The sequence below is a fragment of the Trematomus bernacchii genome, unplaced genomic scaffold (genome assembly GCF_902827165.1).
Source record: "Trematomus bernacchii unplaced genomic scaffold, fTreBer1.1, whole genome shotgun sequence".
Lineage (NCBI taxonomy): Eukaryota > Metazoa > Chordata > Actinopteri > Perciformes > Nototheniidae > Trematomus > Trematomus bernacchii.
In genome coordinates this window covers 134,504-145,130 of record NW_022987521.1, presented here as the reverse complement: position 1 = coordinate 145,130, position 10,627 = coordinate 134,504, and the positions used below count along the sequence as shown (strand labels likewise).

Here is a 10,627-nt window from a genome sequence, read left to right as displayed (position 1 = left end):
TTTCGCCTCTTGTCACCATCCAAAACGCCGCCATTAGCCTCATCGGGCTCATCGGCTTCATCACGGGAACTTACATCGCCATCGAGAAGATCATAGAGCGAAACGGACTCAAAAGCACCGAGGCGTTTTCCTCCTTCATGGTGCAGTGATGACCCGAAAAAAGACATTTAGAAAACATATTAGGGCACATTTTTGATTTGATTTGATCCTTCCACTTGCTGCTGTTGGATATGGCGGACACTGCTTTTTTTTGCATTAATCTATCGTGTTTTTAAGAAGCTGTAAGAATTTGTATTTCATCATTTCATTGCTGTAACAAACTGCCACATTTCATTTGAAGTCCTGGAAAGTCGTGCAAACTTACAATAACGTAATAATAATGATAAATTCATTCCTTCAGGTAGCTTCGAGAGATTTTAGGTAGAGGTATTTAAGAGGTAGTCTATCATTTTGAATATATTAATGTTTAATCAAACTACCTCACACATTTGTTTATTTAAATCTGGACTATCAAAACGTTTTCCACATTAGTTGTTGACATTTAGTTTCCTGTAGATCTTTTAACCACCACCTCATTTAGAAGAAAATCAACATGTTTTGTTGCACTTTGATTTATGTCTTATTCAGTAACGGCGCGCTTCTTTGACATTAGACACATCAGGAAAACTCTAAATCAAGTATCTGTATTTTTAGGGAATAATGGGGTTGAGTATCATTCAATTAAATAAGAACTAATTGGAAAAAATAAGAGCTTTTTGGGGAATTTTTCAGAAGCGAGGTGTTGCAATAGTCCTTGAAAGAATGGAAGTTAATAACGTTCACCAAAGAAAATAATAGGAGTCTTTTTTTTATAATTTAGAGATTTTACATTTCTCATAATTTTAAATATCCATATTTCTTAATTTTTCTGAAAAGACATCATTTGGACAAAAGGTCAGATTTCGAATTTAAAGTAAATAATTTGGACCAAAAGTTAGAACTTTAATAAAAAGCCAGAATTTCAGAAAGAAATCTGAAAAATTAACTTTTTCCCAGAAATGTACTTAAAGTGTTAAAAATGTGACTTTTTCAGAATAAATTTAAGTATTTTACTTTTTCAGAAAAATCTAGAAAATGTTACTTTTCAGAAGATTTCAGAAAATGTAACTTTTTCCAAAAATTCATAATTTGGACAAAAGTTAAATTTAAGAACATTTTGAGAAAAAAGTAACTTTTTCTTCATTTCTTTAAAAAGTAATAATTTGGACAAAAAGTTAGAACTTGAAGAAAAATCCAGAATTTTTCATTTTTCATTTTCGACCCTAATCCTCATCCGTAGATATTAAAAAAACCTTTTAAATGATTTCTCTTTTGTCCAACACATTAAAGTTACATGACAGCATTGTTTGTGTTTCTAGTCTCTATAAGGCACCAAAGATCACGTGATGCTGGAACCTGAGATCTGGATGAAGTCGAAAATACGATAAAAGGGAAAATATATTATTCATAGGATTTAATAAAAGAAATATGGATAATTATAATCAGTGAGATCTCCCTGATACTCGACCCTAGCAGAATGAACCGTCACTAAACAAAGTAATAATGCAGTCAGACTTTAGGAACTGAGTCGTACCGTCTTTATGTCGGAGCTCTCCTGTGTTTCTGATTCTTTTGATCACATTTTTTTTGGGTGTTTTAATGTATTTACAAACATTTCTGACTGGCTTTGTTGTTGTTTGTTTTATTAAACAGCATGCATTTGTAAACACCTAACCTTGAAAATGTTATTTTCTTTGGGTTTTAATTGAACAGAGAGGCTCTGCATGTATTATAATGTAATGTATGTAATATAAAACACATTTTAATGACACGTGTTAGTTATTGTGGGTTTAACCGCAGACTCACTGCTTCTGTTCAGACGTCTCCAGTGTTATGTGGCAGTATACAAAAGGCTTGTTGATATAAAAGCCTTATTCATAAATAATTTAAACCAGCTGTTTGTATATATATCCATTTGTTGCATATGTAAATGTCTGCACACTATTTTTTATTTAATTTTAAATACCAATTGTTTTCTTTTATTCTGGAGTTGATGTGCTAAAATTGCCACTTGACACTTTAAGGGGGAGAAGCATTATGATGATGATGAAGAGGATGATGAAGATGATGTGCAGCTTCCCAAAGAAGACTAATTTAAACTTTCATTTAGTGCTAACTAACGATTTCTAGTAAATAAAGTCATTATTTTCCACCAAATTAATTGTTTAAACCCATTTTAGAATCATCAGTCAAGCTGTAACCTACATCTGTTTGATATTTTAATAAATTAATGACAACTTTATTTTCATTCCCTTTCATTTCTTTATTCCTATATATGAATAAATACATTTGAAAGCATCCGCATGTGTGTCTTTTTTTAGGTTGCTATGGAAACGATCTCTTCTGTTTTTAAAGGGACAGTTCAACCAAAACAACGATTTAGAAATCCTTTATTGCAAAAACTCATGCATTTGCAACGTTTATCCTCCACTCCCCATGAGGGTGAAAACACACAGATGAGCTCTGAATAACGCTCACAAAGATTTTTCAAAAAAAGTCAGATTATTAAAAATAATAATATTAAGTCATTATTTTGAGAAAAACTGAATTTTGAGGAAAAATATCTCATTTCTTATTTTTCTGAAAAACTGAATTTTTTTGAAAAAGTTGGAATTTTGGGAAATAAAATCTATTTCAGTTTTATTCTTAAAAAGTCATAATTTTGAGAAAAAAGTCAGATTTTTGAGAAATAATTTCCAACTGACACCTCAAGGGGGACCAGCTGATGATGATGTCTTTAAAGGGACAGTTCAACCAAACATTTGTATTTTTCCTCAGAGACTGAAGCAAGGTCAGACCCAGACTTTCCATTTCTATTTCATTTCTCCTCATATTTTTCATCGCCTACCTTCATCTCATCCGTCCTCTCCCTGCCTCTCTTATTCTAACCCTCTCCTCTTCCTCATCTCCTCTTCCTCATATCATCTCCTCTTGCTCATCTCCTCTTCCTCATCTCCTCTCCCTGCTGAAGTCGTCTTTCCCATTCCAGCTTCGTAGCAGGATTCCTCTTCCTCCCCCTCTTCCTCCTCCTCTTCGTCGCTGTAACTCTGCAGCACTGATCTGTGCAGCGTCACTTCTAAATGCTGCAGAGCCTGTGAAGACTTACTGGAATAGAGAGTGGTCTTGCTCAGTACTGGAGACAACATATGGAGCAATACTCTACTTTTTCACGTGTCAAAACCAACAAACCTTTATAAAGAAAAAGTGTTCTCGGCTACATGAACGCTGAGATATCTGTAGACTTTGGTTCAAACTGTGGATGTGAAACCAGTCAGGAGATTCTCCACATTTGAGATTGTCAGAATAAAAGTTTAGGAAGCTTTTTTTGTGAACTTTCCGAGGATAAAATGAGACTTTAATGTCTTTAGCTTGGATCTATTAGATTAGCAAACATGCAGCCTGTCTCCTTTGAACAATTAACACAATGAATCTTCTTTATTTAAAAAAGGTAAAATGCTAAGCCTCTCTCATTCTGTTGTTTTTTATTTTTCTCTTCTTACATATAACCATTACAAACAATTGTGTCATTTGTATTAGCATACATTTAGCTTTCCATTTCTGAAAGGACAAACCCTTGTTATGCATTGTAGAAACGCAATAAAAACATTTTTGATCTGAAAGTTACATGAAATCAAATATCCTCTAAGATTATGAAATACACAGAAAACAAACTCCAAGATTTATGGATAATTCATGAGGAAAGCACTCGGATAGAAACATTAGAAATATTTGTAAAAGAACATTCTGAGTAATTCTTATAGTTTCATTTTTATATTCCACAAAGTATCTGCTTTGACTGCAGTCAGAGAAACGATGTTTACGTCGTCTTCTCTGTTTCTCGTGAGGTCTCCCTTTCTGCTGGTCGCTTGTTAGCAGACCCTTCACGTGGTAGCAGAGTGTTATACAAATATCACTCGTCACTGGCTTGAGCTTCAATATCAGGATCCATGTATTTATTATCCTCTCAAGAATGGAAGTAGTCTTCACACACAGAGCTGCGTGGGACAAATAGTTCCCAGAGTAGAGTCCTTGATATGCTTATATACAAGAGAGGGAGTGACAGTCAACAAGATGGAGGAACACTGGTTCAAAGCAGTATTCTGACATTAGTTCAGATTAGCTAAGGCCTGCGTAAGCAATACACATGACAGTCATATGCCTATCTCTCTAGGGGCTGTGTCATCATGCCAATCTGAGGAACATAGCTATCATAACTTCAACACAGTGTCTCATGAGCGTCATCCATGTAGTCAGACATCCAGCTACGTACACAGCTACGTAGGGCCTCTGTTATCATGTGCTACTCTGATACAGAAGGAACATTCAGTATTTTCCCAACACAGAGCGAACAGGTACAGGAGGCGTAGAGCGAGGGATCATTGTCCACTAGCTCATCGATCGCAGAAGGTGTCTTGCTTGCGGACGGATAAAAAACTAAACTAAATGGGTCGCGAAATATACGTTGGCGGCCGTTAATAGACCTGTATACAAGTAGAGTCTATGTGTGGGAAACCCTGCAGTCTGAAAGCATCCATTTTTAACTTTAAACATGATCTTTAATAATTGTGTAGTTTAGTTTAACTTCACGAGGTCGACCGGTTGGACTCTGGTTCTGGACCAGCTTGCAGGCCTGGCTCCAGGAGTTCTTGGAGAGAAGGACCGCTTCCTGCCGCAGGACTCAGAGTTCCTGAACATGGAGAAACAGCTTCAGTTATTATGCTCCAAATATCTGGATCAAAGTCACAGAAAGAATGTGTCTGCAGCTCAGAGAGTCCTGCTGGGAACACAGAGATGTTGAGGAGCCCAAAGTGTGATGATAGAAATGTACAGTACGGGTCCCCAGCACATAGAAGCTGCCGGATGCTAACCTGCATATGTTGGGAGAGCTTTACAGATCAGGAGAGGAACTAAGTACATTTACTCAAGCACTGTACTTAAGTACCATGTTGATGTACTGTGTACTTCTACTCCTCTACAGTTCAGAGGTAGATGGTGTACTTTTACTCTACTACATGTATTGAATACCTTTAGTTACTTCACAGATGTGGATGAATGATGTGAAATATAATCAAGTGTTAAATCAGACTTTAGTTCCACCTGGAGTAAATCCACAAGCTACCCTGCAGTATACAAAGTCATTCAAACTAGCTGCACCTTTACCAGCTTTGAGAACACTTTCATGATCAATCATTATAAAACATATCATATATATTATTCTGAAATGGACCAATCTGCACAATGACTACTTTTACTGTCGCTACTTTCACTATATTTTGATGAGAATACTTTTCTACTTTTACTTTGAGGAACATTTTGAATGAAGGACTTTTCTTCCCCAGAAAAACCTAATAACTACATTTATTCCGTGGTGAAACCTCAATAAATAAACTTCACACGGTACGACCTCTCACCTTTCTGTGTGTCTTCACTTCCTGTCACCTGAGAGGAGAAGGAGAGAGAGAGAGAATCATGATGATAATAAAACATGAAGAGAAACATCCAGAATGATGAAGAGAGAGAAAACAAGAGTGTTGTTTTCCTCTGAGGTCAGTGCTCCATGAAAGAGTTTCATATCTAGATGAATGGAGGATATTCAGTACTCACAGGTCTTCTAGATCTTGGCTCTGAACGTCTCTCCTGTGATCCTGTAGGGATGAACACAATCCCAACAGTTTTAGATCCAGTTTAAAATAAGTGTTTGTTCTTTGAGTTCAGCTTCAGAGTCCTGACTGATCTCATGCTTTACATCCCATCATATCTTCTCTGCAAACACTACGACTGACTGCTCTCAGCTGCATTACAGGAAGTAACCAGTCATTAGGCTAGAAACTAAAAACATCCCATAACAAACAGACTACCTTTTCCACTCTTCAGTAAAATCCCATTTGTCTGTGAGAGAGTTGATTACTAAATGTTAAGTCAAAGTCAACTTTATTGTCAATCTTCCAGTTTGTGTGTACAGAGAGATCGAAATACCGTTTCCCACAATCCAGAGTATAAAAACAAATTGATATAAAAATATGTGTACAAATATTATATATATATATATTTACACAGAATCAAAGACACATTTTTACACATAAAGACCTAAATAAAAAAATACAACAATCAATATATACAAATCAAAATGACAGTGGCTATAAATAAATAATAATATATATAAATGTGGCTTTGCATTTTCAGCTGGTCTTCAATAGTTGATGGAAGAATGAAAGAAGCCTGCAGTCAGTGGGTAACATCACTGATCTGTTGTGATTCCCCAGAGAGAGAAACACCTCCCTGTGTTTCATACAATACTGCTGAACCAGCAGAGACCCCTTACTGACCTGAGGGTCTGCAGTCTGCAGTCTGGACTCTTCAGAAGATCTCTCAGCAGCTTCTCATCCTGAATCCTTCAGAGCGTTGCTCACTCAGGTCCAGATCTCTCAGATGGATGTTGAACTTCAGAGCTGAGGCCAGAGCAGAACAGCTGATCTCTGACAAACTGCAGCTACCTCAGACTGAATAAAGAAAACATGATGATGATAAAAATCAGTTTATAATCCAGTCAGATGTTCAGGTCTGAAATGTGCAGCTCATCATTACTGCGTCCTAATCAATGATCTTTCCCTGAATAACAGTGACCGTCATTCTGTTATTGAGGATCATCATTATATCAGCCTTCTGTTTATTATCTGTGAAAACACATCTAAATGATTGGGAACTAGGGCTGCACGATTAATCGAATCGAATCACGATATCAGCTTGTGCGATTACATAACCGCAACAGGCTGAGATTTAATGAAATAAAGAAATGTGCGTGGTGTAGAGCCGATGAATGGGAGTCGGAGGCGGTGTGTTTAATATGGAACTCCACACTTTATTTTCCATTTAACTAAACACACAAGAACGTGCTAGCTGCATGCTACTGTGAAGCTGGAATGCTAACAACAGGAAACCGGAACACCAAGGCCCTTTCTCATTTCATCAATTCCCCCTCCTCGACTCCTCGACTCCTCGGTCCTCCGGTAGTGACCCGGAAATGAATTTTAGCGCGCCATGTTGAAGGACATCTCATTTCTCTAAATGCACTTCGAGGACCGAGCATTGAGCGTCGAGGAGGCTCTCTGGAGGAGCTATAACCGAGGATACACTGATGGGTCCTCCACGGTCCTCCACGGCTCCTTCGTGGATGCATTTCCGGGAACAGAGATGTTTCAAAGAGTCGTGACGCACGGCCGGACTTATCTCAGCCAATCACAGCTCTGCATGCATCCCCTGGATATTATTTTAGTAACTGCTTTCATCGCGACGCGATGTTTACAGAGAGAACAGCTGTGAGGTCCGTGCAGAAAGCAGAGCAGTGTGTATCATATATATCACTCAGTATAACAGGCCTACTCTATTTGCTTTAGTTTAGTAGATATCTACAAAGAGTCCAGATGTTTCTAAAACCATTTAGTGCTTCACAAAATAAAATACACAACGGCTGTAGCCTGATGATATGCTTTAGGAGCTGTAGGTGCGTGTGTGTGGTGTAGGTGTGTGTGGTGTAGGTGTGTGTGCTGTAGGTGTGTGTGGTACAGTGTGTGCGTAGATGCAGCGGACAGACAGGTCTCAGTTGGTTTGGTGTCCTCTGCTTACTTTTAGTACTTGTAGATAAAACTTTTGGCCCGTCATTTATTTCCCTCATTGTAGCGACCAGAGAGGGGGGGGGTATATCCAGTCTCTGATAGTGTTACGTTATTATGAGAGTGCTCTGTTTGATTCTGAAATTGTATATATATATATATATTATATATAAATATATATGTGTGTGTGTGTGTGTGGTGTGTGTGTGTGTGTGTGTGGTGTGTGTTGTGGTGTGGTGTGTCCGCATCTGTAGCCTGTTATGGTCTCATTATACCGCACTGTGAATGAATCAAAGTAAATATAGAAGTCATCATGAACACATCTGTCCATCAGACAGAGGGCTGCTGTGCCTCCTGTCATCATTAATGGACGTCTCTTTAAAATGACCGCTCAGAGGAGAGGAGTTCTCATTTCTCTAACCGCCTGCTGCTTCCCCTCCTCTCTCCTTGTTTCCCCTCCTCTCTCCTTGTTTCCCCTCCTCGAGTCCTCCGCTCGCATCTCCTGTGGGCGGGACTAAGTCTCGAGGAGGGGAGTCGAGGAGGGGAATTTGATGAAATGAGAACACCAAGTGTAGCAGATCCCTCCGAAAGACGGTCGTACACTTGACTGATGATTTCTCATTTATTGAAAACTCCAAAAATCAACGTAAGAGCTACACAAAGACACAACACAACAACTACAGTTAAGCTTCATCCATATTAGCATCACTTTAGCATACCATTAAACAAGTGAACCGCAAAGTTATAAAACAGTATGAACGAATCAGGACACATGTTTATATTAGTTAACACTAACCTTGTGCCTCTTGCTAATACTTTAATGTAAACTTTCTCTTTTGATATCGCCGTATTTAAATGTAGATATCTCCGTTAATGTCTGAACTTTATCTCCGTTCATCTCCGTCAAGTGTTTTTCTTTGGGAACAGTAGCTTCCTGTAAATAGCGCAAAGTCGCCTTCTAAATAAAAGCATGTCTAAATAAAACAGGAAGTTGAGTTAAATTATAGAAATGTAAACAATAGCAATGAAAGTAACAACAACAATCCTTTTCAGGTTCAAAAGACACAAATTGGGTTATTTACATAAACTATTCATATTGCAAATACATTTTTAACCAGGAAGGGAAGACGGACATGGATATGACCCATGTGATTTGCAATATCGAAATATATCGTATCGCAATACTTAGCATATCGTAGAATTGCAATACTATTGTATCGTGGGGAGCCTGGTGATTCCCACCCCTACCCCTTACTGACCTGAGAGTCTTCAGTCTGCAGTCTGGACTCTCCAGAAGATCTCTCAGCAGCTCCACTCCTGAATCCTTCAGAGCGTTGAGACCCAGGTCCAGATCTCTCAGATGGATGTTGGACTTCAGAGCTGAGATCAGAGCAGAACAGCTGATCTCTGACAAACTGCAGTTCCTCAGACTGAATAAAGAAAACATGATGAGGATAAAAATCAGTTTATAATCCAGTCAGATGTTCAGGTCTGAAATGTGCAGCTCATCATTACTGCGTCCTAATCAATGATCTTTCCCTGAATAACAGTGACCGTCATTCTGTTATTGAGGATCATCATTATATCAGCCTTCTGTTTATTATCTGTGAAAACACATCTAAATGATTGGGAACTAGGGCTGCACGATTAATCGAATCGCAATCGCGATATCAGCTTGTGCGATTACATAACCGCAACAGGCTGCGATTTAATGAAATAAAGAAATGTGCGTGGTGTAGAGCCGATGAATGGGAGTCGGAGGCGGTGTGTTTAATATGGAACTCCACACTTTATTTTCCATTAAACTACACACACAAGAACGTGCTAGCTGCATGCTACTGTGAAGCTGGAATGCTAACAACAGGAAACCGGAACACTGAAGCCTCATCTCAAATCCCCCTCCTCGACTCCTCGACTCCTCGGTCCTCCGGTAGTGACCCGGAAATGAATTTTAGCGCGCCATGTTGAAGGACATCTCATTTCTCTAAATGCACTTCGAGGACCGAGCATCGAGCGTCGAGGAGGCTCTCTGGAGGAGCTATAACCGAGGATACACTGATGGGTCCTCCACGGTCCTCCACGGCTCCTTCGTGGATGCATTTCCGGGAACAGAGATGTTTCAAAGAGTCGTGACGCACGGCCGGACTTATCTCAGCCAATCACAGCTCTGCATGCATCCCCTGGATATTATTTTAGTAACTGCTTTCATCGCGACGCGATGTTTACAGTGAGAACAGCTGTGAGGTCCGTGCAGAAAGCAGAGCAGTGTGTATAATATATATCACTCAGTATAACAGGCCTACTCTCTTTATTTGCTTTAGTTTAGTAGATATCTACAAAGAGTCCAGATGTTTCTAAAACCATTTAGTGCTTCACAAAATAAAATACACAACGGCTGTAGCCTGATTATATGCTTTAGGAGATGTAGGTGTGTGTGTGTGGTGTAGGGTGTGTGTGGTGTAGGTGTGTGTGGTGTAGGTGTGTGTGGTACAGTGTGTGCGTAGATGCAGCGGACAGACAGGTCTCAGTTGGTTTGGTGTCCTCTGCTTACTTTTAGTACTTGTAGATAAAACTTTTGGCCCGTCATTTATTTCCCTCATTGTAGCGACCAGAGAGGGGGGGGGTATATCCAGTCTCTGATAGTGTTACGTTATTATGAGAGTGCTCTGTTTGATTCTGAAATTGTATATATATATATATATATATATAAATATATATGTGTGTGTGTGTGTGTGTGTGTGTGTGTGTGTGTGTGTGTGTGTGTGTGTGTGTGTGTCCGCATCTGTAGCCTGTTATTGTCTCATTATACCGCACTGTGAATGAATCAAAGTAAATATAGAAGTCATCATGAACACATCTGTCCATCAGACAGAGGGCTGCTGTGCCTCCTGTCATCATTAATGGACGTCTCTTTAAAATGACCGCTCAGAGGAGAGGAG

The 10,627-nt window shown here is 38.9% G+C and overlaps 1 long non-coding RNA gene across 1 annotated transcript; it reads right to left on the bottom strand.

Moving 5' to 3' along the window:
- Positions 1–3,545: 3,545 nt before the first annotated feature.
- Positions 3,546–5,726, bottom strand: LOC117472640. Its single transcript, XR_004554949.1, has 3 exons — positions 5,683–5,726; positions 5,490–5,517; positions 3,546–4,765 (listed from the first exon to the last, which is right to left on the bottom strand). It is a non-coding gene; the product is annotated as an uncharacterized LOC117472640 (long non-coding RNA).
- Positions 5,727–10,627: the final 4,901 nt, after the last annotated feature.